The 26,340-nt window shown below is 43.8% G+C and overlaps 1 protein-coding gene across 4 annotated transcripts in view; it reads left to right on the top strand.

The window, feature by feature from the left end:
* Positions 1–26,340, top strand: part of MATN4 (matrilin 4) — a 157,061-nt gene that overhangs the window by 47,673 nt on the left and 83,048 nt on the right. The window contains exon 1 of one of the 4 annotated variants that reach the window (XM_069751763.1): positions 15,891–15,955. The exons of 2 other annotated variants lie outside the window; for them this stretch is intronic. The gene's annotated coding sequence lies outside the window, so the exon portion shown is untranslated. Of the gene's footprint in view, positions 1–15,890; positions 15,956–26,340 lie in introns of those variants that run through there. One more of the 4 variants, XM_069751764.1, reaches the window with a different exon arrangement.

Raw genomic sequence — 26,340 nt, 5'->3', positions numbered from 1 at the left:
AGAGTGCAGTCTGGCATTTTTTTAAACAACATCCAATTGATCAGCGCAAAGTCATCTGTCAAAAATGTTCAACTACCTTAAGCAGAGGACAGAATCTGAAAAGTCTCAATACAAGTTGCATGCATAGACATTTAACCACCATGCATTTGCAAGCCTGGACTAACTACCAAACGTCCCTTAAGGTTGTAGCACCCTCGGCCAATGAAGCTAGTCAGCAACGCAACATCCCTTCCGGCAGTGTAGGGCCACCATTTTCCGCACCACCTGCAGTATCTGTGCAGGTTTCTTTGCCAGGCCAAAGCCGTCAGGGTCAGGGAATCACCAGTTTCGTAGTAGGAAACACTGCATCTAGGGCACCGGTGGCAACAATACCATCTCCCACCGTCTCTCAGTCTGCCATGTCCACCGGCACCCCCGCTAGTTCCACGATCTCCAGCTCTCCAGTCCAGCTCACCCTACATGAGACTATGGTTAGAAAAAGGAAGTACTTAGCCTCGCATCCGCGTACACAGGGTTTGAACGCACACATAGCTAGACTAATCTCGTTAGAGATGATGCCCTACCGGTTAGTTGAAAGCGAAGCTTTCAAAGCCCTGATGGACTACGCTGTACCACGCTACGAGCTACCCAGTCGACACTTTTTTTCCAGAAAAGCCATCCCAGCCCTCCACCAGCATGTTAAAGAGCGCATCGTCCATGCACTCAGGCAATCTGTGAGCACAAAGGTGCACCTGACAACAGATGCATGGACCAGTAGGCATGGCCAGGGACGTTACGTGTCCATCACGGCAAACTGGGTAAATGTGGTGGATGCAGGGTCCACAGGGGACAGCAAGTTTGGGACAGTTCTGCCTAGCCCACGGTCTAGGAAACAATTGGCTGTAGCCGTTCGCACCCCCTCCTCCTCCTCTTCGTCCTCCTGCAGAAGCGAGAGCTCGTCCACAGACCGCAGTCGCACAACCACTCCATCCACAGCTGCCACTGTTGCACACCAGGTCTCCCATTATGGGGCAGCTACTGGCAAACGTCAGCAGCCTGTATTGGCTATGAAGTGTTTGGGCGACAACAGACACACCGCGGAAGTTCTGTCCGAGTTCTTGCAGAAAGAAACGCAGTCGTGGCTGGGCACTGTAGATCTTGAGGCAGGCAAGGTAGTGAGTGATAACGGAAGGAATTTCATGGCTGCCATCTCCCTTTCCCAACTGAAACACATTCCTTGCCTGGCTCACACCTTAAACCTGGTGGTGCAGTGCTTCCTGAAAAGTTATCCGGGGTTATCCGACCTGCTCCTCAAAGTGCGTGGACTTTGCTCACATATCCGCCATTCGCCCGTACACTCCAGCCGTATGCAGACCTATCAGCGTTCTTTGAACCTTCCCCAGCATCGCCTAATCATAGACGTTGCAACAAGGTGGAACTCAACACTGCACATGCTTCAGAGACTGTGTGAACAGAGGCGGGCTGTTATGTTTTTGTGGGAGGATACACATACACGGGCAGGCAGTAGGATGGCAGACATGGAGTTGTCAGGTGTGCAGTGGTCGAAGATTCAAGACATGTGTCAAGTCCTTCAGTGTTTTGAGGAATGCATACGGCTGGTTAGTGCAGACAACGCCATAATAAGCATGAGCATCCCCCTAATGCGTCTGCTGATGCAAAGTTTGACGCACATAAAGGATCAGGCGTCTGCAGCTGAGGAAGAGGAAAGCCTTGATGACAGTCAGCCATTGTCTGGCCAGGGCAGTGTACAGGACGAGGTAGCGGGCGAAGAGGAGGAGGAGGACGAGGAGGATGATGGGGATGATTATATTTTTAATGAGGAAGCTTTTCCGGGGCCACTGGAAATTGGTGGCGCGGCAAGGCCGGGTTCTGGTTTTTTGAGGGACACAAGTGACGTGGATTTGCCTGAAACTGCCCCTCAACCAAGCACAACCGCAGATTTGAGAACTGGAACTTTGGCCCACATGGCGGATTATGCCTTACGTATCCTCAAAAGGGACACACGCATAACTAAAATGATGAATGATGACGATTACTGGTTGGCCTGCCTCCTTGATCCTCGCTATAAAGGCAAATAGCAAAATATAATGCCACATGAGAACTTGGAACTAATATTAGCAACCAAACAATCAACTCTTGTTGACCGTTTGCTTCTGGCATTCCCTGCACACAGCGCCCGTGATCGTTCTCACACGAGCTGCAGGGGCCAGCAGACCAGAGGAGTTAGAGGGGCAGAAATCAGAAGTGGCGTTGGCCAGAGGGGTTTTCTGACCAGGTTGTGGAGTGATTTTGCTATGACCGCAGACAGGACAGGTACTGCAGCATCAATTCAAAGTGACAGGAGACAACATTTGTCCAGTATGGTTACAAACTATTTTTCATCCCTTATCGATGTTCTCCCTCAACCGTCATTCCCATTTGATTACTGGGCATCAAAATTAGACACCTGGCCAGAATTGGCAGAATATGCATTGCAGGAGCTTGCTTGCCCGGCAGCTAGTGTCCTATCAGAAAGAGTATTCAGTGCTGCAGGTTCAATACTAACAGAAAAAAGGACTCGTCTGGCTACCCAAAATGTAGATGATCTAACCTTCATTAAAATGAACCACAACTGGATTTCGAAATCTTTTGCCCCACCTTGCCCGGCTGACACCTAGCTTTCCTATGAAAAGGTCTTGCCTGTGGACTATTCTGAATGCCTTTTCCAATCTCGTAATTTTCTGCACCTGATTGTCCAGCATACGACATGTTTACACCTCACTAAATGGCCAAACTCCCCACACGGGGCCGTGGTATCGACACTTGGCGACAGCACCCGTGAGAGTGCAGTTTGTCTGAAGAGGTGGGTGAGCCCGCTTTTGGTCGACGGCACTGCCACTGGGTCCCTCCTAGTACAATAAAGTGTCTCTGGCGGTGGTGGTGCGCACCCAACGTCAGACACACCGTTGTAATATGAGGGGCCCTGGGCCTGTACCGCCGGCCACAAGACAGTTTCCCCCCACCCCAGCTCAAACAGTGCTCTACCACTTGCAAAATTATCTCACAGCTCCACCAATGTTTAGTCTATGCGCTGACATCCTTCAATGCCTGCCACTGACAATACCATTGTATTGACATTTTTGTTATGTTAGGCCTTCGATGCCTGTCTGTGGTCACTCCTTCCACTAGGCCTCCACTGACCACACCACTGCTGCCCGTGTACCCCTGTAACCAAATTTAAAATTGCCTACAGCCATGTGTTATTATTTTAGGCCTTCGATGCCTGTCTGCGGTGACTCCTTCCACTAGGCCTCCACTGACCACACCACTGCTGCCCGTGTACCCCTGGAACCAATTTAAAATTGCCTACAGCCATGTGTTATTATTTTAGGCCTTCGATGCCTGTCTGCGGTCACTCCTTCCACTAGGCCTCCACTGACCACACCACTGCTGCCCGTGTACCCCTGGAACCAATTTAAAATTGCCTACAGCCATGTGTTATTATTTTAGGCCTTCGATGCCTGTCTGCGGTCACTCCTTCCACTAGGCCTCCACTGACCACACCACTGCTGCCCATGTACCCCTGTAATCAATTTAAAATTGCCTACAGCCATGTGTTATTATTTTAGGCCTTCGATGCCTGTCTGCGGTGACTCCTTCCACTAGGCCTCCACTGACCACACCACTGCTGCCCGTGTACCCCTGGAACCAATTTAAAATTGCCTACAGCCATGTGTTATTATTTTAGGCCTTCGATGCCTGTCTGCGGTCACTCCTTCCACTAGGCCTCCACTGACCACACCACTGCTGCCCGTGTACCCCTGGAACCAATTTAAAATTGCCTACAGCCATGTGTTATTATTTTAGGCCTTCGATGCCTGTCTGCGGTGACTCCTTCCACTAGGCCTCCACTGACCACACCACTGCTGCCCGTGTACCCCTGGAACCAATTTAAAATTGCCTACAGCCATGTGTTATTATTTTAGGCCTTCGATGCCTGTCTGCGGTCACTCCTTCCACTAGGCCTCCACTGACCACACCACTGCTGCCCGTGTACCCCTGGAACCAATTTAAAATTGCCTACAGCCATGTGTTATTATTTTAGGCCTTCGATGCCTGTCTGCGGTCACTCCTTCCACTAGGCCTCCACTGACCACACCACTGCTGCCCGTGTACCCCTGGAACCAACATCAGAAAATATAAAAATAAGTATTTTGCTTATAAAAAAGAAAATACTGGAGAGATATCAAATGCAGACATTTTAACATTAAAAACAAACACATACAACAAAAATCTGGTACAGTACTAAAAATGGCCACCAGCTACAATAACTTTCTCCTGCAAGTAGTTAACTGAAAGGTTTTTTCAATTTTAAACACAGATATGGCATCCACCGAGTGTTGTCCTGTCGCGTCTTCTTTATATTATTGCCAAGAAGATGCAAAACAATGAAAATAATAAAATCATTATTTACCAAAAAAATAGAGTAAGTCAAAACCACATTGCAAATAAACATTCATTACAAATAAAGAAGCAGGGCGCGTCCGAGGGTGAGTATATACCTAATAAGAATATAATCACCCTCGGACGCGCCCTGCTTCTTTCCGACAGCCTTCCTTCCTAAGAATCAGCCCTTCCGTGGTGTAGAGAGAGGGTTTGTTACACTCCAAGGTGTTCCCCAGGTTGCCTTTCCTGAGCTTCGATCTTCCGGCTCTCGTTTAGTAGTTGTTGGAAACTACACTGCATTGGGCCTACAAATTGGGTATGGGGTGTAGAGAGATGGTGTGTTCCACTGTAGAGAGATGGTGTGTTCCACTCCAAGGTGTTCCCCAGGTTTCCTCGCCAATGCTTCGATCATCATGCTCTCGTTTAGTAGTTGTTGGAAACTACGCTGCATTAGGCCTACAAATTGGGTATGGGGTGTAGAGAGATGGTGTGTTCCACTCCAAGGTGTTCTCCAGGTTGCCTTTCCTGAACTTCTATCTTCAGGCTTTCATTAAATTGTGGTTAAACGGAACAACTGCATTTGGCGTACTAGTTGGTTTGGGGCCTACTATCGGTGTCTGCCGCTCCTTGCTGTTCTCCTGGTTTCCTGTCCTGAAATTCCGTTTTCAGGCGCTCGTTAAGTAGTTGTTAATGTTAGACTGCATTTGGCCTACTAGTTGGGTTGGGGCCTACTATCGGTGTCTGCCACTCCTTGCTGTTCTCCTCCACTGAACAAAGCTGTGCCGCCTGTTTACTACTGTTGCCAATTTTGAACTGCATTTCGACTACTTACTGATTTGGGCCTACTCTCTGTGTCAGCCTCTCATTCCAGTTTTCCTCCACTGCAATGCCCCCTGATTAGTCCTGTGTTACCAATTTTGAACTGCATTTAGCCCACTTTATTCTTTGGGCCTATATCTGTGTTTCCTCCTCATCCTGCCCATTGCCCAGCCAGTGATAGATGAGTCTGCTGGTACATTGACCCATAACGCAACATTTCCCGTGCACGCTACACTGCAAGATTGTGACCCTGCTGAAAGTCAGGTCCCCCTTCCCGCATACCATACCACCTTACACGGGGACAAACAGGAAGGTGCAGATGAAAGTGCAGGTTCCTTCATCAGGTGGGGGGAGGAATACTAGTTGGCGACGTCACTGGCACAGGGCCTCTCATGGTACGCAAAAGTGTTGCTGCCGGTGGGAGGCGCCCCCGCCGTGCAAACACACCGCTGTACTTTGAGGGGCCCTGTGCCAGTGCCAATGCCAACGAGTGGGCCCCCCCTGCTTGCTCAGGTTCACAGCACTTGCAAAGTTGAAATACTTACCTCTCCCTTCTCCACTGCCGTGACGTGGTCCAGATTTCCTGGGCCCACTAATTACTTGAACCAGCCCTACCCACCACAACTTTAGCCAAATGACCCCCAATTTCAAATGCCTTCCAATTATTATAAGGTAAATTACGCTTGACAAGCTTCATTAAGAAGAATGGATGGTTTTGACATTAAAATGGGCACTCTAGGTGTTTTCCTGGCCCCCACTCACTGCCGACTATACTGCCCCATTGACTTGCATTGGGTTTCGTGTTTCGGTCGATCCCGACTTTACGTCATAATCGGCCGATTTCACTCGACCCGACTTTTGAGATAGTCGGGTTTCGCGAAACCCGGCTCGACTCTAAAAAGGTCAAGGTCGCTCAACTCTACTCACCACCTTTACACACTATGGGCCTCAGAACTCGACCCCGCTCTGATATTACTAGGTCTGTTACATTGTGTCTGTATTGTTTTGGCCCCTAAATACTTCCACTTATCTAGGCAAGTGAAAGAAATTGGGCATATTAGGATCCAATGGTGTTTTCCTGACAAGTTTCGCTTTACATCATTATGTAATTTCAATAGAGTGATTTATCCCCGTTCTTTTATAGACTTTTATTGACTTTCTGCTTGGAGTAATCAGGGCCATTGATTTCAGTGTTCACTGTGCAGTGCTAAATAAACCAAGAGGTGGTGTTGTAGGATAATCAAGCACATCACGTTTTCTAATAAATAACCGATTGCTGAAGGTCCAATAGGAGCTACTTTATGATCTGCCTATTGCTTACAGTGGATCTGTCATTAGATTTCAAAGTACAAGCTGTATACATAATTAAATACAGTCATGGCCGAAAGTGTTAGCACCCTGGAAATTGTTCCGTAAAGTGAAGTATTTCTTCCAGAAAATTCATACAATTACAATTAATGTCAAAAAGCTGGGTTTGCATCCTAGGTCAAGGGTCTTTCAGCAGGACAATGACTCAAAACATCAAGAAGCACCCAGAAATGGATGGAAACAAAGCGCTGGAGAGTTCTGAAATGGCCAGAAATGTGTCTGGATCTAAATCCCATTGAACACATGTGAAGAGATCTTAAAATTGCTATTGGGAGAAGGCACCCTTCAAACTTAAGAGACTTGGAGCAGAGTGAGAGTGGTCTAAAATTCCAGTTGAGAGGTATAAGAAGCTTTTTGATGGTTACAGGAAGCAATTGATTTCAGTTCTTTATTCCAATGGGTGTGCAACCAAATATTATTTTGAGGTTGGCAACAATTTTGTCCGGCCTGTTTTTTTGTGTTGTTCCAATACACAAAAAGCAAAGAAACATGTGTATAACATTTGCCCGAGTAATGCTTCATTACTTGGGGCAAATGACAAAGCCACGGATGTGGTGAAACGCGCGTCGAGGTGCAGTAATTTCTGGATCACACTGAGGACACCATGACTGCAGGTATAATACGGTTGTTACTATAATCAGACTATCTTTTGGGATTAATATATGGATATAGGCTACAGGGTGGAGTGCAATGATCGTTGTTACTGTATATTACGAGTGAGTTTCTTTTGGATTGGCACATATGCACTTTCATCCCTATGATATCAGCATTTGATACCCATGGATTGGCTGGATAGATATACGGTCATCTATAGCATTTGAATATGACTACATGGTCTTTAGTTTTGTGATTCTGTATTCTCTTTTTCTGCTAAACCTCTCTACAGATAGGTAAAACCATCTGGAATGTACTCATTTTGTTATACGTGTTTAAAAGAAAGTTTTTTGCAATGTAATATTCTTATTAAGATTGTTTAATAAAGATTGTTATACTGGGAATTGCTCCTTCAGTTGTTTCTCTATTGGTATAATGCTGCATTAAGGCTGATTATGGCCCCATAAGATGCTTCATAGAAAATATGGCCCATATAATGCTGCATTAAGGTTGATTATGGCCCCATAAGATGCTCCGTAGAAACATTTGCCCCATATGCTGCTGCTGCAACTTAAAAAAAAGTGACATACTCACCTCTTGTCCTGAGCAGGCGGGGACACCGGCATTTGCGATATTCACCTGTCCTCGTTCCACTGCTGAGAGCCGCTCCATATTCCACGTCCTCTGCAGTGACTGTTCAGGCAGAGGGCGGCACGCACACTAAACATGTCATCGCGTCCTCTGACCTGAACATCACAGACCGAGGACGCGTAAGATGGAGCGGTACGCAGCGGTGGAACGGGGACAGGTGAATATTTCATGGCTCACCTCACCCATTATACTCACCCTCCCGGCGTGGTCCCTGCTTCTCCGCGATGGTCTCTGACACCGGCAGCTTGTTCCTGTGTTCAGCGGTCACTGGTACCACTCATTAAATTAATGAATATGCAGCTCCACCCCTATGGGAGTGGAGTCGCGTCCATATACATTACTTTAATGAGTGGTACCAGTGACCGCTGAACACAGGAAGAGCTGCCGGCGCCAGAGAAGCAGGGAAATGCAGAGACGTGCCGGGAGCAGGTGAGTATGATGGACAGCTGCCGCTTCCCCTCCCCTGCCAACCCCCTGAGACAATGACTCGAGTGTAAGCCAAGAGGGGCACTTTCAGCCAGCCTAAAAAATGGGCTGAAAATCTCGGCTTATACTCGAGTATGTACGGTAAAAGGAAAATGGATGACTCTGGGATCAAACTCTGATCAAACATTTTTCTCATTTGTGGAAAAATCAGATGTGTGAATAAGTCCTAAGAATGATACCTTTATTGGCTAAATAGAAAATTATATATGCAGCATTCACACCCCCGAGGTTCCTTCATCAGGCAAATTTGCAAATTAATTGATGAGATAAGAGCACATTTAAGGGATATTATAACAGAACATTTGTGCATGGGGTGAATGGTGTGATGCCTCCAAAAGATAATCCAAGTTTATAAGCCAGATGACCAAACTCCCAAGTCATTACTCCAACCAGGCTCGGACTGGCCCACAGAGTAACAGGGGAATCCCCCGTGGGCCCCGTGTAGATCTGGGCTCCCAACCCCACTGTATGGGCAGTACTTGGCATAATTCACTTGATTTACTCTGTACAGAAAAAAGCAGCATCTAATCATTCATTAACCATGCTACCCAGTTTATTATTATATAGAGATATAGGTAAATTTGTGAAAGAAGGTAGTATAATAATTGCATGCAGGTGAAAAGTGGCCCCCCAAAGTCAATGTTATTGGTGGGCCCTTGTCACCCCAGTCCGACACTGGTTGTAGTGCTTGAACAAGTGCTGTGACTCATTCTAACAGAACTTGTGCTGATCTTTATGGGGGGTGTAGAGTCCCACTGATCTGATTATACGGGCCTATTCTACATATCAATAATCTAAACCTCAAGGCACTGAGTCAGAAATTACTGCCGGCAGATTACTGCTATTTATTCTGTAAAATTGTGAATGCAGCTGTTGGCTATTAACAGCCTGTAATCGATGATGAGTATAAGATAGAGAAATATTAGATCATTTTCACTCATCCAATATTCTCATAGTGTCTCTATCCATGATAAACAAGTACTCATTATAGTCTATGGGCATGCTCACATGTCCAGCTTTTTTATAGATAAATTGACGCTATCTGTGTGGCGTCATAATTCTGTCCACTTTTCACTGTCAAATAGGTAGAAGTTGGAAAATGTTGATCTTTTTCAGTCCTTTCAAACAAAAACCACACTTATGGTAAAAATGTACATCGTGACCAAAAAATGACAAAAATCAATTAAAAATCATTGACGAAAATGAATCCATAGAAGGGGATAGATATGATTTCTCATTGCAGTTCTTGAAGAGAAACACATCTTATGAGCCCAGTTTCCTACATGAACCAGACACCTAAATAAACTCTAGAAGAAAAGCTATAATATCTGACGGCATCACAAAATGTGTCAACTGAAGGAAACTAAATTTTAAAACGCACTCCTCTTAATATATTGCAATCATCATATTATAGGGCACTGTGTACTTACAATTGCTCATTTTTCCGTTCTGCCCTTCATTTTTCCCTTCTTCCCAGTTCATTATTTTCTTTTCTATTAGGTCTATGACATCACATGATTAAAAACAGATTAGCTGAATCCTTCTAAGCTCTATGTAGAAACAGGAAGCCTCTCTTCTCTGCATGAGTTATCATTAGAACTACAATTCTACATCACGTGATATAGAGCTAATGGAAAAGAGAAGAATTAGCTGGGTAGAAAAGCAAAATGAGCAATTGTAAGTACACAGTGATATACTATATGATGATTGCAATATACTGTATTAAGAGGAAAAAAACTTTCAAAAAAGTTTCCTGAATAAATGAGATTCCATGCGGTCAACATAGCTTTTTTCGGTGCCATCAGGACACTATGTACTGTAGGTCTGTTACTGTTTTACAAATTGCATTTCTTGCATCAATGAAGTGACTCCGGATGGGTGCTTTATGTACCTGATTTAAATGCATGGAGTAATTCAATTCCCCTGTGCTACACCCTTCCCAATTTGCTGTCCAGGAAGGAGGCGCTGATGCCTCTTGCCCACAACCTGCATTTGCACAGACACAACAGTCAGCAACCATGTCCAGTCCAGCGTTCAGATGTCCCTTGTCAGGATATATGTCTGTTTACAAATTGTTAGATAGGGCATATATATTCGTTAGCACTTTACATTGTCCGGTGCAGGACAAAGACCATTGCTGGCTTTTAGAGGCTCCTAAAGGAGACTTGTATCTCTTTATTAAACTGTCGCTTCCCTTAAATTTTCTAAATTTTGTTAGAAAAAAAATGGTGATGGGGTATTGGCCAGTTTCTGTACATTTTGAGCAGCTCTAAGAGTCTGGGTTACCCACTAGAGGAGGCATTATAGCACACATTGAGATTAGAGATAGGAACTGAGGAACAGTTACAGTTAACCTAGGAGGGGCCAACTGTGGGTAAGACAGGAGGATTTCCTGGTTTTGGGTCAGTCAGGCTAGGGAGCCCAGGAAGGTCAGCTGGGCTGGGGGCCCCCAGCTAAGCATTGGGCCACTTAATGTTAAGTGTGAAGCCCAGTTGTCCAGGACAGCAGAAGTGAGAGCAGCAGGACAGCAGAAGTGAGAGCAGAGGTGATAGCCGAAGTCACTGCAGAACAGAAACGCAGGTCACTCCAAAATGTGGCAGCTTCTACTTGGGCAGATGCCCTTATGTCTGGGGCAAAACAGACAAGAGAATCCTGAACATAGCAAAGGTGAACAGGGAGGACGTTACAGTACCATTCAAAACGGGACAAACCGGGTACAACTTAAAGGTCATAGGGAAGAGCACAGGGAAAGCGAAGGATGTGAACTGTGCAGAACTCTGTGTTGATGCTCTAACTGATGTGGACGTGCTGCGATTGGAAACAAGCAAAATTCTACATTTTAAGTTGGAATTGGACTCTGTCTCCTTATGTGAAGGAGTGTCCCTGCGTCTAATGGAGGCCTCTGAGAACCAGGCAAGTGAGACAGTGGGACTCCATATATGTGATGCGGGTGGTCAGGGCACACTAAAGCAGACACCTATGTGGGCCATGACTACGGCCCTGGCTGCCGCTCACAATACAACGCTTATTCATATCTCTGGATTGTCAGTTACTGCAAGATATAACAGCTGTCCAGAGGCAAGAGCAAGACATGTTCACTGTAACCACACTGACCACCAGGATCACGGACAAAGGACACCCCTATATTCCTTATTCTTCAAAATAGCGTATCAAAATGTTTTGTTTTGCGTGGTTTTGTGCACTCTTTTCTTAGCTGCACAATCTCATAATTTAGACCACAAATTCTCTCCCATTGGCAGCAGACTTGTCTCTCATCTCCCGTCTCACAATCAATGAAATTACACTCTAAGGCAGGGATCCCCAACCTGTACCTCGGGAGCCACATGTGTCTCGCGGTCCCATGAATTGTGGCTCGCAGCTGTCTGTCAGCTTGGTGCATTAGCTCCAGTTCTAGCAAACAGACATGAAGAGCACATCTGAAAATGGTGAATTTTGTGAGCAGCCCTGTACAGAAGAGCAGATCTGGATGCACATATAATGGTCTTAGGGGTTTTGAGATGATTTAATTATGGTACGCTGGAGACAAGATGACACCACCTGTCAGAGGAGATGTTTGAAGCTGGATGTGACAGTGTCTTGGTAGTTCTTTATAGGAGAAAACTGAATGGGGGGTAATTGTAGGAACCCTTGGATCTTTGTATACTGCTTTTGGGTGATTGATTTTTGTGGAAAAGCTTTGGTTACCATTATTCCTTGAATGGGGGCTTTGGTTGCCACTATTGTGAAGGTTATTCAGAAAGTGAAATCTCTATTCCCCTGTACTTTACACACTCTCCCCTGCTCCAGAGCTGAATGTCTTGTGCCACTCAAGGTATCTATTATTGTCTACAGTGCTGACTAGGCTTGAGCAAAACGGATTGGACAAATTCAAAAGTCGCCGACTTTTGGCAAAGTCGGGTTTCATGAAACCCGACCCGATCCTAGTGTGGGATCAACCATGCGATCGGCGATCTTCGCGCCAAAGTCGCGTTTCGTATGACACGCTTGGCGCCATTTTTTCAGCCAATGAAGGAGCGTGGGCAGAGTGATGGCATAGGTCTTAGGGGCGTGGACGCCTATCGCCATTTTGTCGCTTGTGCGCTGTAGCGATTTGCAATGTGTAACACCAGCTTTTCTGTTCAGGGACGGAGGAGAGAGAGAGAGAGGGAGAGAGAGAGAGAGAGAGAGAAAAGGGACGGAGAGAGAGAGAGGGAGAGAGAGAGAGAGGGAGAGAGAGAGAGAGAGAAAAAAAATGTAGCCATTGACTTTGCATTGGGTTTCGTGTTTCGGTCGATCCCCGACTTTTCACCATAATCGGCCGATTTCACTCGACTCGACTTTTGAGATAGTCGGGTTTCGCAAAACCCAACTCGACCCTAAAAAAGTAAAAGTCGCTCAACCCTAGTGCTGACTTCACATCGACAGTGCTGCAGACAATTAGTGAGCTCAGCAGCTTATAATGTCAACTCAAGCATGGTCACTGAGCTAAGGTACTGACTGCAGCGCTGTCATCGATGTAATGATGAAGTCAGTAAGGATTTACAGCACTTTTACATGGCGATATTTTGCATCAGTATTTGTTAACAGACTCCGGGATCAGATCCAAAACACAGAAGAGGTGAAAGTCATTCAGTTATTATTTGTCTTAGTGTTTGCTCCTGTCTGTTTTTTTAGCTGACAAATACTGATGTAAAATACTGGCCAAAATACTCACTGTGTGAATGAGGCGAGGAAGCTGTTTGTAATCCTGCTGTAATATAAGTCCTTATTCCAATGATGAGTGCACACGTGCTTGTCTTTTCTGCTCTATGATATTCAGCAGTGCAGGAGCAACACCTGGGGCAAAACTGTGGCCGGCAGATGTCCGGCCCTATGACACAGTGACATGTGATGGACCCTAACTCCCAAACAAAATGAATCACACAGATGCACACAAAATAAATATAATTTGGTGTCAAACGTTCTCAATTTTATTTACATTCACATGACAGCAAAAATGGCACAACCCCTGACTCACGAAGAGTCACCCTCCAGCACTCAGGAGAGGAAAAACCCCTGTGGTGGAAACCTCTAGGAAACCATGGCTGGAGGATCGCCCTTCCCTTGGGCTTAGAGAGTTAGTGCCGATATATAGCAGATGTAACAAGTTTTAACATTTGTACATTTTACCAGATTTACAGAGAATGACATAACAAATATAGACTATAAATGTGATAAACCAGATGTGGGAGAGATCTGGCTGCGATATCGGTCACCACATTGGATGTTAGATCCAATTTAGTTGATCTGATTGCTCAGATGGATGAACCATTTCTTCCTTACAGATCCAGGTCCACCTCTCATAAATTAAAACTTTTGATTAGAGGGATTATTCATAATGGATAACCCCTAATAGGAGAAATACCCCCTCCCCCCTTCTCCATCCCAATTTATCACCCATTAAAGTCATAGGTGCTGCCATGAACTCCCAAAGGAGACCAGCTCTTTGTAGAGGGTAACAGAAGGGGATCCTGTGCTGGGGACCCCCTTGGTTACCTTCCCATGTCCTGGGGGTGTCTAAAGCAGACAAACCCTTTCCCTGCTAGAACCTCCAAATTTCACCAAGGTCGGCACATTACGTGGGGTGGTCAAGCTCAACGTCCTCAGGCACATCAGTAATGGCGCTGATCGTGGCAGCACGGCCTTCTATTATGGAATCTTCTTTATCACACTTGTTTATGACCTCATAACAGTTGTCATGGTTACTGCAGGGGCTATTACTGATGCAGGACCCAAGTATTAACCCTTTCATCATTGGTAATTCCCTTCATTATAGAGGCAAATAACTGCACTTGTTACCAAGCAGGCACCTATCATTATGGCTTCCCTTAGGCACCCTAAGAAATACAGATTAAACGTGCAAGTGTTTCCGGAGTGTTTTACACTTTTTAAATCCAGAGATTGGATTTATAGCTAGCACTTTACACAGAAAAAAATAAGGGGACATTACTTGTAAAATAATATTATAGGGAATTACATTTCAAGCATTTTCCTAAAGTACAGTTCACATAATTACATAGGTTGAAAAAAGACCTAAGTTCAACCTATTTTCAAAGTTATATATTGTATAATGTTGTTATAGTAACTGCCATTACTAGCTCTTGTGGTCGGCATTCCAGTCTGATTGCTCCTACTGTAAAGAACCCTTTCCTATTTAGCTGCCATAATTGGCTTTCCTCCAGGTGTAGCAAACAGGCTCGGACTGGCCCACAGGGTAAAAGGGGAATCCCGCTGTGGGCCCCTTTGTAGATCTGGGCCCCCAACCTCACTGTATGGGCAGTACTTGGCATAATTCACTTTATCCATCCTGTACAGAAAAAAGCAGCATCTCATCATTCATTAACCACGCTACCCAGTTTATAACTATATAGAGATATAGGTACATTTGTTAACGAAGGTAGTATAATATTTGCATGCAGGTGAAAAGTGGACCCCCCAAAGTCCATGTTACTGGTGGGCCCTTGTCACCCCAGTCCGACACTGACTCCAACCACAACTTCATTTGTAAAAAAAAAACTTAAAGGGGTTGTCCGGTCTAAAATGAAAAGTCTGCAGTGACTTCAGACTTATGAATCCCCCCAGGGCATGCACTGTGTGCTGTGACGATTCGCCGTTTTCTAAGCCAGGAATGGCAGTGATGTATATGTTATACATACTCCTGACCAGAGCCCGATTAGTGGGCCCAACCTTGCTCCATACACTTTTACTGAGCGAGGCCACCCCCTATCTAGAGACATGGCCATCCAGTGAGCATAGCCATCTACTGGGCGCTGTCTCTCTCATACAAGTGTGTGGAGCAAGGTCGGGCCCACTAGTTGGGCTCTGGCCGGGAGTATGTATAACGCATACATCACCGCCGTTTCCGGCTCAGAAACCAGAGAATCCTCGCAGCGCACAGTTCGTTCACCTGGGGGGTTTTCATATGTCTGCAATCACACATAGACTTATCGATGTAGACCGGACAAGCCCTGTAATGTTTTAACCATTGCTTATCTATAGGAGGCATCACCCCATACCACCCATGCACCAATGTCTTGTTATCACATCTCTAGTGTTGTGCTCTTGTCTTAGTCACTCATTTGTAAGCCTGCCTGATGAAGGCTTTGATAGCCTGCAATTATATTTTTTCGGGTTAGCCAATAAAAGTATAACTCCTAGAAAACTTTTGTCTTTTTTGGTATTTACAAGCGGAGCTTATAATAAGGGATTGGAAAGTTCTGTACACACAATTCCATCATAAGAGCAGAATGGGCAAAGTGTAGAAGTATGACGTCACTTGTGAACGTCACATTCCTATTAGCAGGTACAGGTGAGGACACTAGTGGTCCTCCTGATTTACTTCTCTACAGTATAATACTATACTGCATGTATAGTCTTCCCAAGCAGGAAAACTCCTGTGCAACTGGACGGTGACAGCTTTAGTGCTAATCTGTGTTGTTCTTTAGGCTGGCTGCAGCAGTTCCAATTTCATGATGGGAGGGGCCCCCTTTTTACCTCCCAGAATTAAAAACCTGCACGGACCTCAGTGCTCCTCAAACCAAGGCTAGAAAAGAGAAGGTGGACAGACGACACAGTAAGGAACCCCCTATTTGCTCTTATGTTGGCGGCTGCTTTCTGACTTAGGATGAAATATGTGACAGATGCTGGAGGCAGGGATACTGCTGATGGCTTTACATTTTGGGGGACAATGTCTAATGCATGTGTGACTGATTTTACAGACATTTACTATTGATCTAGCGGTGGCATATTCCATGGCGCTGTACACAGACTGCATTCATTTAGATGAAGTCTTAGGGAATGTGTATAACCCAGCACACCGATGGGGGCCAGGATTGTACAGTCTGCCCCAGCAGGATGCTGCCAGTCTCACCAATCTCTCATTGGTCCAGGCGTAATAACGGCTCGGATAGGAAGCATTTAAATACATGGAGATGCTTTGGAAACATTACTTCATTAAAGAGGCTTTGATCAGCCGTTCTTGGCAGGCAGCATGACATTATTTGCCACTGTTTTCCTTGTACTAGTAAAAACCTGTGAACCTGCAACAATGTAGAATTATTTCAGGACATTGTTTTAGGAACTTTTGCATTTTGTCGGATTTGAAATCCCAGCAGATTGCAAGTTAGATATCCAATTAATGGCTCCAAGAATGTGGGAGTCCACCAGTTATAGGACTACAAATCTCAGAAAGTAGAATACAGAGATTATTAGGTTGCTTTTCTCCTATAACCAAGTATTTCTGACTTTACCTAACAGACTGCGCTCTTTGGACTGGCAGATTGGGTATAGTAGATATGTGATATTTGTGACCCCTTTTTATTACGTATGTTCTCCTTTGAATGACTGCCCAATGAATACAAATAGCTTTCTATCAAATGCAATCACTTATTTAATCCAGAGGTTTATTTTAGGAAACTATATCCAGTTGTCAGACGCAGAGCCGTATACACTGGTGGCATTGTGTAGTATTAGTAATGATCTGTGCCTTCTACAACTTTGTAGTCTTCCATGTCTGTTTACTTTGGTGATTGAAATGCTGCTTTAATACATCATAACCTGAAGCTTTGGGGTAATTAATTACATGTGACATATGACTTTCCGTGGCCGAGTGGTGACATATAGAAGATAATTGTTTCCTTATGAGCATTCACAAGTTATGCAGCTATTAGTGGCTATAGACATTAAATCTGCAGTAAAATCATATTTCCAATACATTTGTCTATATATATATATATATATATATATATATATATATATATATATATATATATATATATATATATATTGCCATTTCAAACCAGCCTTTTCTTAAAGGGAAGGTTTAAATTCTGCACCCCCTTACTATTTCTGGAATGTTGACCCTCTCGGATGTCCCAGCAGATTTACAGACAATTTTAACACCCCAGCTGTCTGTTCTTCTTAGGTATATAGACAGTTCACCCATACAAGAGTGATTTATGTGCATAGGTTTGAATAGGGTCTACTATCAGCAGGGTTTTGTAAATAGCTGGCTAAGACTGGAAACACTCTAAAGACAATAATTCAAAAGTGGTGTAACCATGGCAACCACTAATTTACATTAGCTAGTACTAATATTTGTACCTTTTACCAGGATGTAGTGTTAGCATTGGTGGGAATGACTGGGTAATAATTCACAGAAGAATAGTCATCACATTGATTAGTAGACCTAAAAAAATGTATCATCCATCAATTTAGAATAGGCATCATACATACCTCATGTCTTTGCTACATTTAATTGGTTAATATTATTTCAACAAACTTTGCTTAAATCAATAGGAGAAGTGAAGGTATGCAAATGATTTTTCTCCACTTATGAGCCACTTCTTTGCCTGTCTCATTATTTGCGCAAAAACACAGCTAAAATGTATTTTTTAGACTAGACAGAGTTTCAGCTAACTGAGAGATCAGGTTACATTCTGTTTTCTCAAGAGGAGAAGGGAAGAAGAGAAAGCAATAATAGAGTGAGACAGAAGAAGAGAGGCACAGGGAGAAGGTGCTACTTCTTCCTAGTAAGTATTATCTTTAGTGCTAGTATAAACATGATGATACTTTTGTTTCTGACAGTGTGCTATTGAGACTTACAGATTACAACTTCTCTCTCTCATCCACAAAGCGCTCCACAGTTCTGAACCATCATATATCTCCTCCCTCATCTGTCCATCGCCCTGCCTGTGCTCTCCATTCTGTAACTAACATCCTCCATAGTCCAAACCTCCCACTTTCGTCTCCAAGACTTCTCTCGTGCTGCGCCAGTTTTCAGGAATGCACTACCCTGGAAAATCCAATTAATACCTAGCCCCCACATTTTAAAGCGTGCTTTAATCCTTTGCGACATACGCATCTCCCCCTTTGATGTGGGCTCCGACGGTGAGCCCACCTCAAAGCCGGGTGATGTCAGCTGTTTTGTACAGCTGACATGTGCCCGCAATAGTGGCGGGTGGAATCGGAATCCACCTGCCGGTATTAACTAGTTAAATGCCGCTGTCAAACTCTGACAGCGGCATTTAATGTGCGCTTCTGGTCATCTGACCGGAAATGCGCGCACCCCTGACCCCCATTAAGTGATCAGGGATCATCGGTGCATCGGCATAACAACCAAAGCTCTCCTGAAGACCTCTATGGTTGTTGATGCCGGATTGCTGTGAGCGCCACCCAGGCTCCCATGGCCGCTATTGAAGCATGGCAAAAGTAAAAAAAAAAAGTTTTTAAAAATATGAAAAAATAAATAAATAAAAGTTTAAATCACTCCCTTTCACCCCATTCAAAATAAAATCTACACCAAAATGGAATCATTAAAAACGTCAGCTCAGCATACAAAAAATAACCCCTCACCCAACCCGAGATCACGAAAAATGGAGACGTTGCGGGTATCGGAAAATTGCACAATTTTTTTTTTTTTCAGCAAAGTTTGGAATTTTTTTTTACCACTTAGATAAAAAATAACCTAGTCATGTTTGGTGTTTATAAACTCGTAATGACCTGGAGAATCATAATGGCAGGTCAGTTTTAGCATTTAGTGAACCTAGCAAAAAAGCCAATCAAAAAACCAGTGTGGGATTGCACTTTTTTTGCAATTTCACCGCACTTGGAATTTCTTTCCCGTTTTCTAGTACACGATATGGTAAAACCAATGGTGTCGTTCAAAAGTACAACTTGTCCCACAAAAAAACAAGTCACATGGCCATATTGACTGAAAAATAAAAAAAATTATGGCTCTGGGAAGAAAGGGAGAAAAAAACGAAAACACACAAACGAAAAAGGGCTGCGGCACGAAGAGGTATAAAACCACATCTCTATAGACAGGTTTATTACCTCACTTCACTAATCTAACTTTCTCCTGCTCCCCCTTCCAATTATTTCTCAGAATCTGTTCCCTTTTATTCATCTGGCTCCACATCGTCCATGCACCCAATAGCACTTGGTAACTGTACTTAGACATTGGCTGATAACTGGATCATGCAGCTTTATATCTTCTTAACCCCTATTTATTATTATGATGGCTGGACCATGCATGACAAGTATGTTCTACCTATTGTGTCCTCCACACCCACTTTTCCTTATAGATTGTAAGTAGTGTTGAGTGAACGTGCTCAGATCAGGTATTATCCAAGCAAGTGGCATCGATCCACCGCGGATGCATGCTTCCCGACTGTTCATAAAATCAATCCCCCCTTCAGCTCCCCAAACTGGGTATGGACATGCAGGTTTTCATATGTAAATCTATAGAAACCTTTATATCTTCCATCTGTTGCTGCATTTTCTAGAAATGACTCTCATTAGCTTGATTGGAGGTTCACTGATTTCCTTGCCTGGTGCCTTATGTCACACTGAGAGTAAGCTATCAATCATGATAAAATGGCTGCTACTTGTTGGGGCAACAATCTTCAAAGCCAGAAGGTTAGTAAGTGCTCTGTCACACCCAGAGTGCCACCCCTTCTGAAGAAGATTGTACATTGAAACGCATGTCAAGGGGTACACTGGTGTGTGACCACAGACAGGGTATCTTTATTCACTCTTGTTATCTCTATTTTGTATTGTCATTATTTTATTTGATTACCTTGAGTTATGGTGTGCACATTACCTTTTTTGTTTTCCTCTGAAGGCTATATACCTTGATGACTTTATCTTATTGTATTATGTTTTCTTTATATTCCTTGCCTTTAGATGAAAACGGATATAATCAATATTGAAGCATGGCAAAAGTAAAAAAAAAAATTTTAAAAATATTAAAAAAATAAAAAAATATATAAAAGTTCAAATCACCCCCTGTTAGGTCTCGAGTTCCCGCTTCTGCACAAGGGGAATCTCGAGCCATCTCCGCTGCAGTCTCCCATTCTTATCCAGCCACAGTGGAGTCTGCTCAGCAGGGACGTCGGTCCCAGCATCTTGCTCAGTCTCACTCTGTACAGAGAGTTACTGCTGCTTCTTCAGCTTCTGCCATTAAAGCCAGTGCTGGCCAGCAGCGAGCGGACTTCTCTGGGACTAAGTCCTTGTCTGCACACACTGAGCATGCCCAGGGCAAGATCTCCCGTTGGAGATCGAGGGTCATGTGCTCAGGCTCTGCAGCACATTCCATTGGTCCTCTTGGCAGGTCTTGGAAGGGCAAAGTTTCTGTGGCCACTTCCTGTGCTGCAACTATATAAACTGCGCATGACCGCACGGCCATGCGCTAGTGTACAATTGTTAATGTGTGTATGTTGTGAGTGCAAGTCGTCCTTGGATACCCCTACCCTATTGAATGTCTGTTCGCGGAAGGTGTATGGTTGCTATCTAGCGCCCGACTTATCCTACAGCACGAATCACACATTACAGCGTCCAGTTGCTGTGACCGCCAGTACGGCGCCGTGCACTTCCTCTGTGCTTTCCTTACCCAAGCCTGGGTGGTTAGTGGCGTTCGTCAGTGCGGCACCGCACGCACTCTTGTGCCTTAATATTGTTATTCAGTTTCCTTACACACCCAGTTGCGGTGTTGTGCCAGCAAGGGGCTAATCGGACTTCAATCCTAGTTGGGGTTGAGTTCGCTGACTACTTGCTCGCGCTCTATGTGCGGTACCACGGTCCTGTGACGCAACAGGATCGCTTCCTTCACGCTGGGTGAAGTTTAACCCACGTGTGTATACTTATGAGTACCGCCATATAGTCCGTCATTACTTGGCAGCAGGTTCCATCTCTGCACGGTGGACCCCGGGCCGCGAACGCACCATACTCTATCTGTCTTATTATTTGGTGCGTTCCGCTAGCCCTAACACCCCCCTTTTTGCTGCATTCAAAATAAAACAATAAATATAAAATCAAACCTACACATATTTGGTATCGCCGTGTTCAGGATCACAGGATCTATCAATAAAAAGTAGGATTAACCTGATCGCTAAACGGCGTAGCATGAAAAAGTCAAAATGCCAGAATTACGTTCTTTTGGTCTCCGCAACATTGCATATCTGCACCAAAATGGTATAATTAAAAACATCAGCTCGGCATGTAAAAAATAAGCCCTCAACCAACCTGAGATCATGAAAAATGGGAATGCTATAGGTATCGTGCCTCCTCCTAGCAATTCTTTCCTGGCGATTGCTAGGAGGAGGAGGCACGATCAGCTGAATAGACAGACACTGTAAGGCGGGGGACCTGGGTGACAGTCTGACACACACAGTGCGCATGCCCAGGAATCCTAGCCCCGCACTGTGCATAATGCATAACACAGTGCGGGGCAGGGATTCCCGAGGTGGGTGGCCGCACTGCCCGCACAGGCGCAGTCTGCAAGCCTGGCTGGCACGTCAGACGGCCAGAGCTTACTGCGCCTGCCCAACACAGTTTTACACAGCGCAGGCGCCGGTTTTGAAGAGAAAACAGCGCGGAGGGGGCGGTGCCGAAAGCCCCTGAAGATGTGAGTGACGGCAGAGTACCGGTTCAAGCTGGGGATTGAGGACCCGCCTCTGTGGACAAAGACAGGTATTTTTGAAAAGTTTCAAAGCGCTTTATTTTAGTAATACATGAACACAAAACTAAAAGAGCCACCTTGTTAGAATGCGGCATTACTGCTGCACAAGGTGGCTCTTTTAGTTTATAACGGCTGGAGGGGGGTGACAGTGGCCCTTTAAGTCAATCCTTCAGACATTCATCAGTATTTTTTAGCAAGGGGAAACTTGATATCCTTTTTATTGTGTATACCACTCTTATCAATAAGACTCTTGTGCAAGCTAATGAGCAGCTCATATCAGCTGTAAACTATGGGATATCCATTAAAAAGAAAGCAACTTATTGCAGCACCACCATAGGAGGAATGAAGTATTACACAGAACACCTTGAAATGAAGGGGCTGTCTATGTAATAAATGGATGTGTAGGACACTTTGGAACAAGAACCACTCTTTGCAGCTCCTAACTAGATAATGGTTCTCAACAAGTTAGACTTCTCTATATTCAGATTCAAAGAAGCTTTATTGGCAGGACCACATTAGTCTTGCCAAAGCAAGTGTGCATAGGAAATAGTGCTAGGGACTGTGGGGGTGATGAGTAGGGCTGTAGGAATGATGGATGGTGGCTATGGAAATCCATGACATATTATATCTCTCTTTCGCGAAGTCTGTGGCGTACGCACACATATTGTGCTGCTATCTCCACCGTGTTCTCTTCTTCCTCCTGTAAGATATATGTTTTCTCTTCCTACTCCATTAAACTTAAATCCCAGAAGAGATCAGAGAGTCTTCTCAAGTGAGTGTCGAATTTGATGGCCAGACTGTGGTTACTGAGTTTATACTGGTTCAGGATCTGGCGGACACTGGGGTTTGGGAGTTTCTCCAGTTATATATCCAGTATGTAGTCTCTATGTAGACTTCAGTATATCTTCAATTTCTGGAAGATGATGATATCATTCCTACAGTCACTGACATACCTCTCCTGAATTTCCTCTACCATCTTCTTAATTCTTACTTTTGTCATGCTGCTGTTATTGGTGTTTCTGTCAGGTTGGGTTTGGATGAGCTGTTGCTGGGGTCGTGATTCATGTAGACCTCATAGATGCAGCAGGGCTTTATGGTGATGGGAGCTTGAACTGTCACTATGTCGGTGAGCCAAGAATGATAACGCCCTCTTCAAAACTACAAGGTGTAGAGGTAATCTGCCCAGCTCAGCCCAACAGGCACTTGGTGCTCTGATGGACCTGGAGAAGGTGCTTACAGCATTTCAGGTGGAATATTTCTGTTGGTCTGGAATCCCACCTTGACCAGTCTGCATATTTTAACCTAGGCTTATCTAAAAAGGTATTTGGAGCAGGGCTTTCTTATCCAGAAAACTCGTCTAATAAATCAGACAGATGTTACTCTGGTCACTTTTTATTTGCATAGCTAATGACTTGTTCGAAACTATGTGTTACTATGGTTGGATGTGCATATTTGCACTCTTGCCCTCTGTTAGTAAATAGCCACCTGTTTTTGACAATTGTCAGTGAACATGTTTGTCATCTATCATGTAAAAACACAACATGCCATGCATTATGTTATTTACTACTTGTCATAGAGAAAAAATGTAAAATCCATAAATACTTCTTCGGAGAGGACACATATCATCCTCACATTGAACATATGGGGAATTATAACAGGGGAAGTGAGAAAGAGATGACACTTCAACCTCCATTGAAGTATGACCTCCTGCACTGAACAGGTAATTACATCAGAGATCTGCTGAAAAACAGCCAACAAGTCTAGGATTCATATGCTAAGAATCAGAGCTTCCTCTTAGCTTCCTCTGTTCAAGGGAACTATCTGAGACTCTCTATAGCCAGTGGTCAGAGATGAGTATTGAGGTTTGCATTGATCCAATATTCATGGGAGATATATTTTCCACGTCGTAATGAAGGGACAACCATATTGCATTAACATATACAGGGTGGTCCAAAAGTAGGTGGACAGTATGTGTAACAGGGTTATGAAGTGGGAGATTTATCAAACATGGTGTAAAGTGAAACTGACTCAGTTGCCCTTAGCAACCAATTAGATTCCACTTTTCATTCTTCACAGACTCTTTGGAAAATGAAAGGTGGAATCTGGTTGGTTGCTAAGGGCAACTGAGTCAGTTTCACAGATCCAGTTTTCACAGATAAATCTCCCCCAATTCTGTTTTCTTTTCAGATAATTCAGATAACCCATAATGGCAAATAATTTACATACAGATCAAAGAAAATGGATTTTAAAGGAGTATTGGAAATCTCAAAATTCTGGAACAGTTAGAGCAAATTGGGTTGAAACATTTGGTACTCAAGCCCCAAAGAGACAAACCATTTACCGCATTCGTGACAAATTCGATGCCACTGGCTCAATCCTTAATGCTCCAAAAACTGGTCGACCCAAAACAGCCTGTACAGAAAATAATAAACAACTTGTTGCTGAAACATTTGCTCAGAGTCCAAAAAAGTCCACCAGATGAGTCTCTATAGAGCTGGGAATTTCACGAGCTTCCATCAAGCAAATCCTGAAATCTAATGGGTGGAAAGCTTATTGTCCACATCTAAGTCATGGTTTATTGGAGGATGATCCAGACAGGCGGCTGCAATTTAGTGAGATAATGCTTAAAGAAATTGAAGAAAATACAGTAATTTTAGATAACATTATGTGAAGTGATGAAGCTTCTTTCAAATTATCTGGCCATATTAACAAGATAATAGAAAAAAACTCCGGCACACAGAGATGATACGGGTGATATTTATTATTTTTCAACAAGAAATTCCCAATGATAGGACTCCAATTGTCCAAAGTAATGTTTTCCAAACTAAAATTTTTTCACAAATATGTAAACCTCTTTACAGACATGAGATTCAACGTTTCGGCTAACCAGCCTTTATCAAGAAAAGTCTGTAGCTGAAATATATATAAAAACAAAAAGTATATAAAAGAAAATACATGATAAAGAAATAACAAAGAAAAAAGGGTTCACAAAAACATCATAAGATGATTACCTATGCTATAAGAAAACCCGTCATATTATTTTGACATATAATATGCAAAGCCATCTGTAAATTATGAAGTAAGTATAATAGGTGCAACCCTATGTGGAATCCTATAAAGAGAAGCACCCCTTGTGTCACCCATAAGAACCAGAACAACAATGGAAAATCCCCTTCCAAACGTGACAATTGATAATCATAATGGATGTAATAGGTATCGGGTATAATATCCGTCACCCGGCGTATGAAAATGAAAAATAGGTTTATACTTTACTTGGAGAAATTCTTCATAGGAAAATTGTTAAATAGCACTGTAGATATAAAGAAATGTATTATAAATCCCCATGGCAAAAAAGGGGGGGGGGGGGGAAAGGGGGTAAAACAGAGGAACACTGTCCAGTCAGCTTGAACTGAAATAGTCCGGGTGGCTTATCTGCAGAAATCTCATAAGAGAGATGGTTACAATGTGTGCCTCCGTGGTGCGGGGTCCGGGAGCAAGAGCTGTGCAGATCGGCAATTGTGAGTCCTAATGATAAGGATGCACAGTGTCGGCTTTATATATACAAGTGTGTGAGTGCTTCCGGTACCAGGAATAAAGAGCGCAGAGCGTTGTACGCATGTGCCCTCTGGAAAAAGCCAAAAACACCCGAGAACGGCTCGATGTAGACAGATGGAGAGTGCGCATGCGTGAATTAACAAAGGCGCACGATTTATCTCGGACCTCCGCTGGTGTACTGTTGAGAAAAGGACAGAAAAAAAGGGTATTAAAGAGAGAAATGTTTCACAGCTGTATAATATACATACAAATAGTACATTCCCAGATGATTATTCTTGTAGAAGACTTAGATAAAGATCACATGCAGGTAAAAGAAACCTATACCTATATACATAGTATCCATCATACCCAAATATCTAGTGAATATACTATAATATGACTCAAGGACTAAGATACCTATAAAGGGCTAAGGTATTAAAAAAGATAATAATAGGATACACAGAGACAGAGGTTTGGCCAATGAGCAAACCGTAAAAATGAATCAATAAAAAAACTCATATTCTCTATTGAGACCTAACGGAGTGAGGGTCTGAGGTGTATGGATCCAGAAGGACTCTCCTTCCTTCAATTTCCTGATTCTATCACCACCTCTTCTAAGTGGAGGGACATGATCAATGATTTGGTACTTTAATTGAGGAATGCCATGATTATGCTGTTGGAAATGAGCTGGAATAGGAAGAAGTGTTCTCCCGCACCTAATGGTAGATTTATGTTGAGAGATGCGGTCCCGGATATGCTGGGTTGTTTCTCCCACATATCTGAGACGGCATGGACACTTTATGAGATAAACCACAAAGGATGAATCACATGAAAAATGTCCCTTAATAGGGTACCTTCGACCTGTCCTAGGGTGTGTAAAAGAATCACCTTTAGTAATGTTCAAGCATTGAAGACAGTTTAAACATGGGAAAGTTCCGTTACGTGGTGTAGAGGGGACCCTTTGT

The sequence above is a fragment of the Ranitomeya imitator genome, chromosome 2 (genome assembly GCF_032444005.1).
Source record: "Ranitomeya imitator isolate aRanImi1 chromosome 2, aRanImi1.pri, whole genome shotgun sequence".
Lineage (NCBI taxonomy): Eukaryota > Metazoa > Chordata > Amphibia > Anura > Dendrobatidae > Ranitomeya > Ranitomeya imitator.
This window is presented reverse-complemented; position numbering and strand designations above follow the sequence as displayed.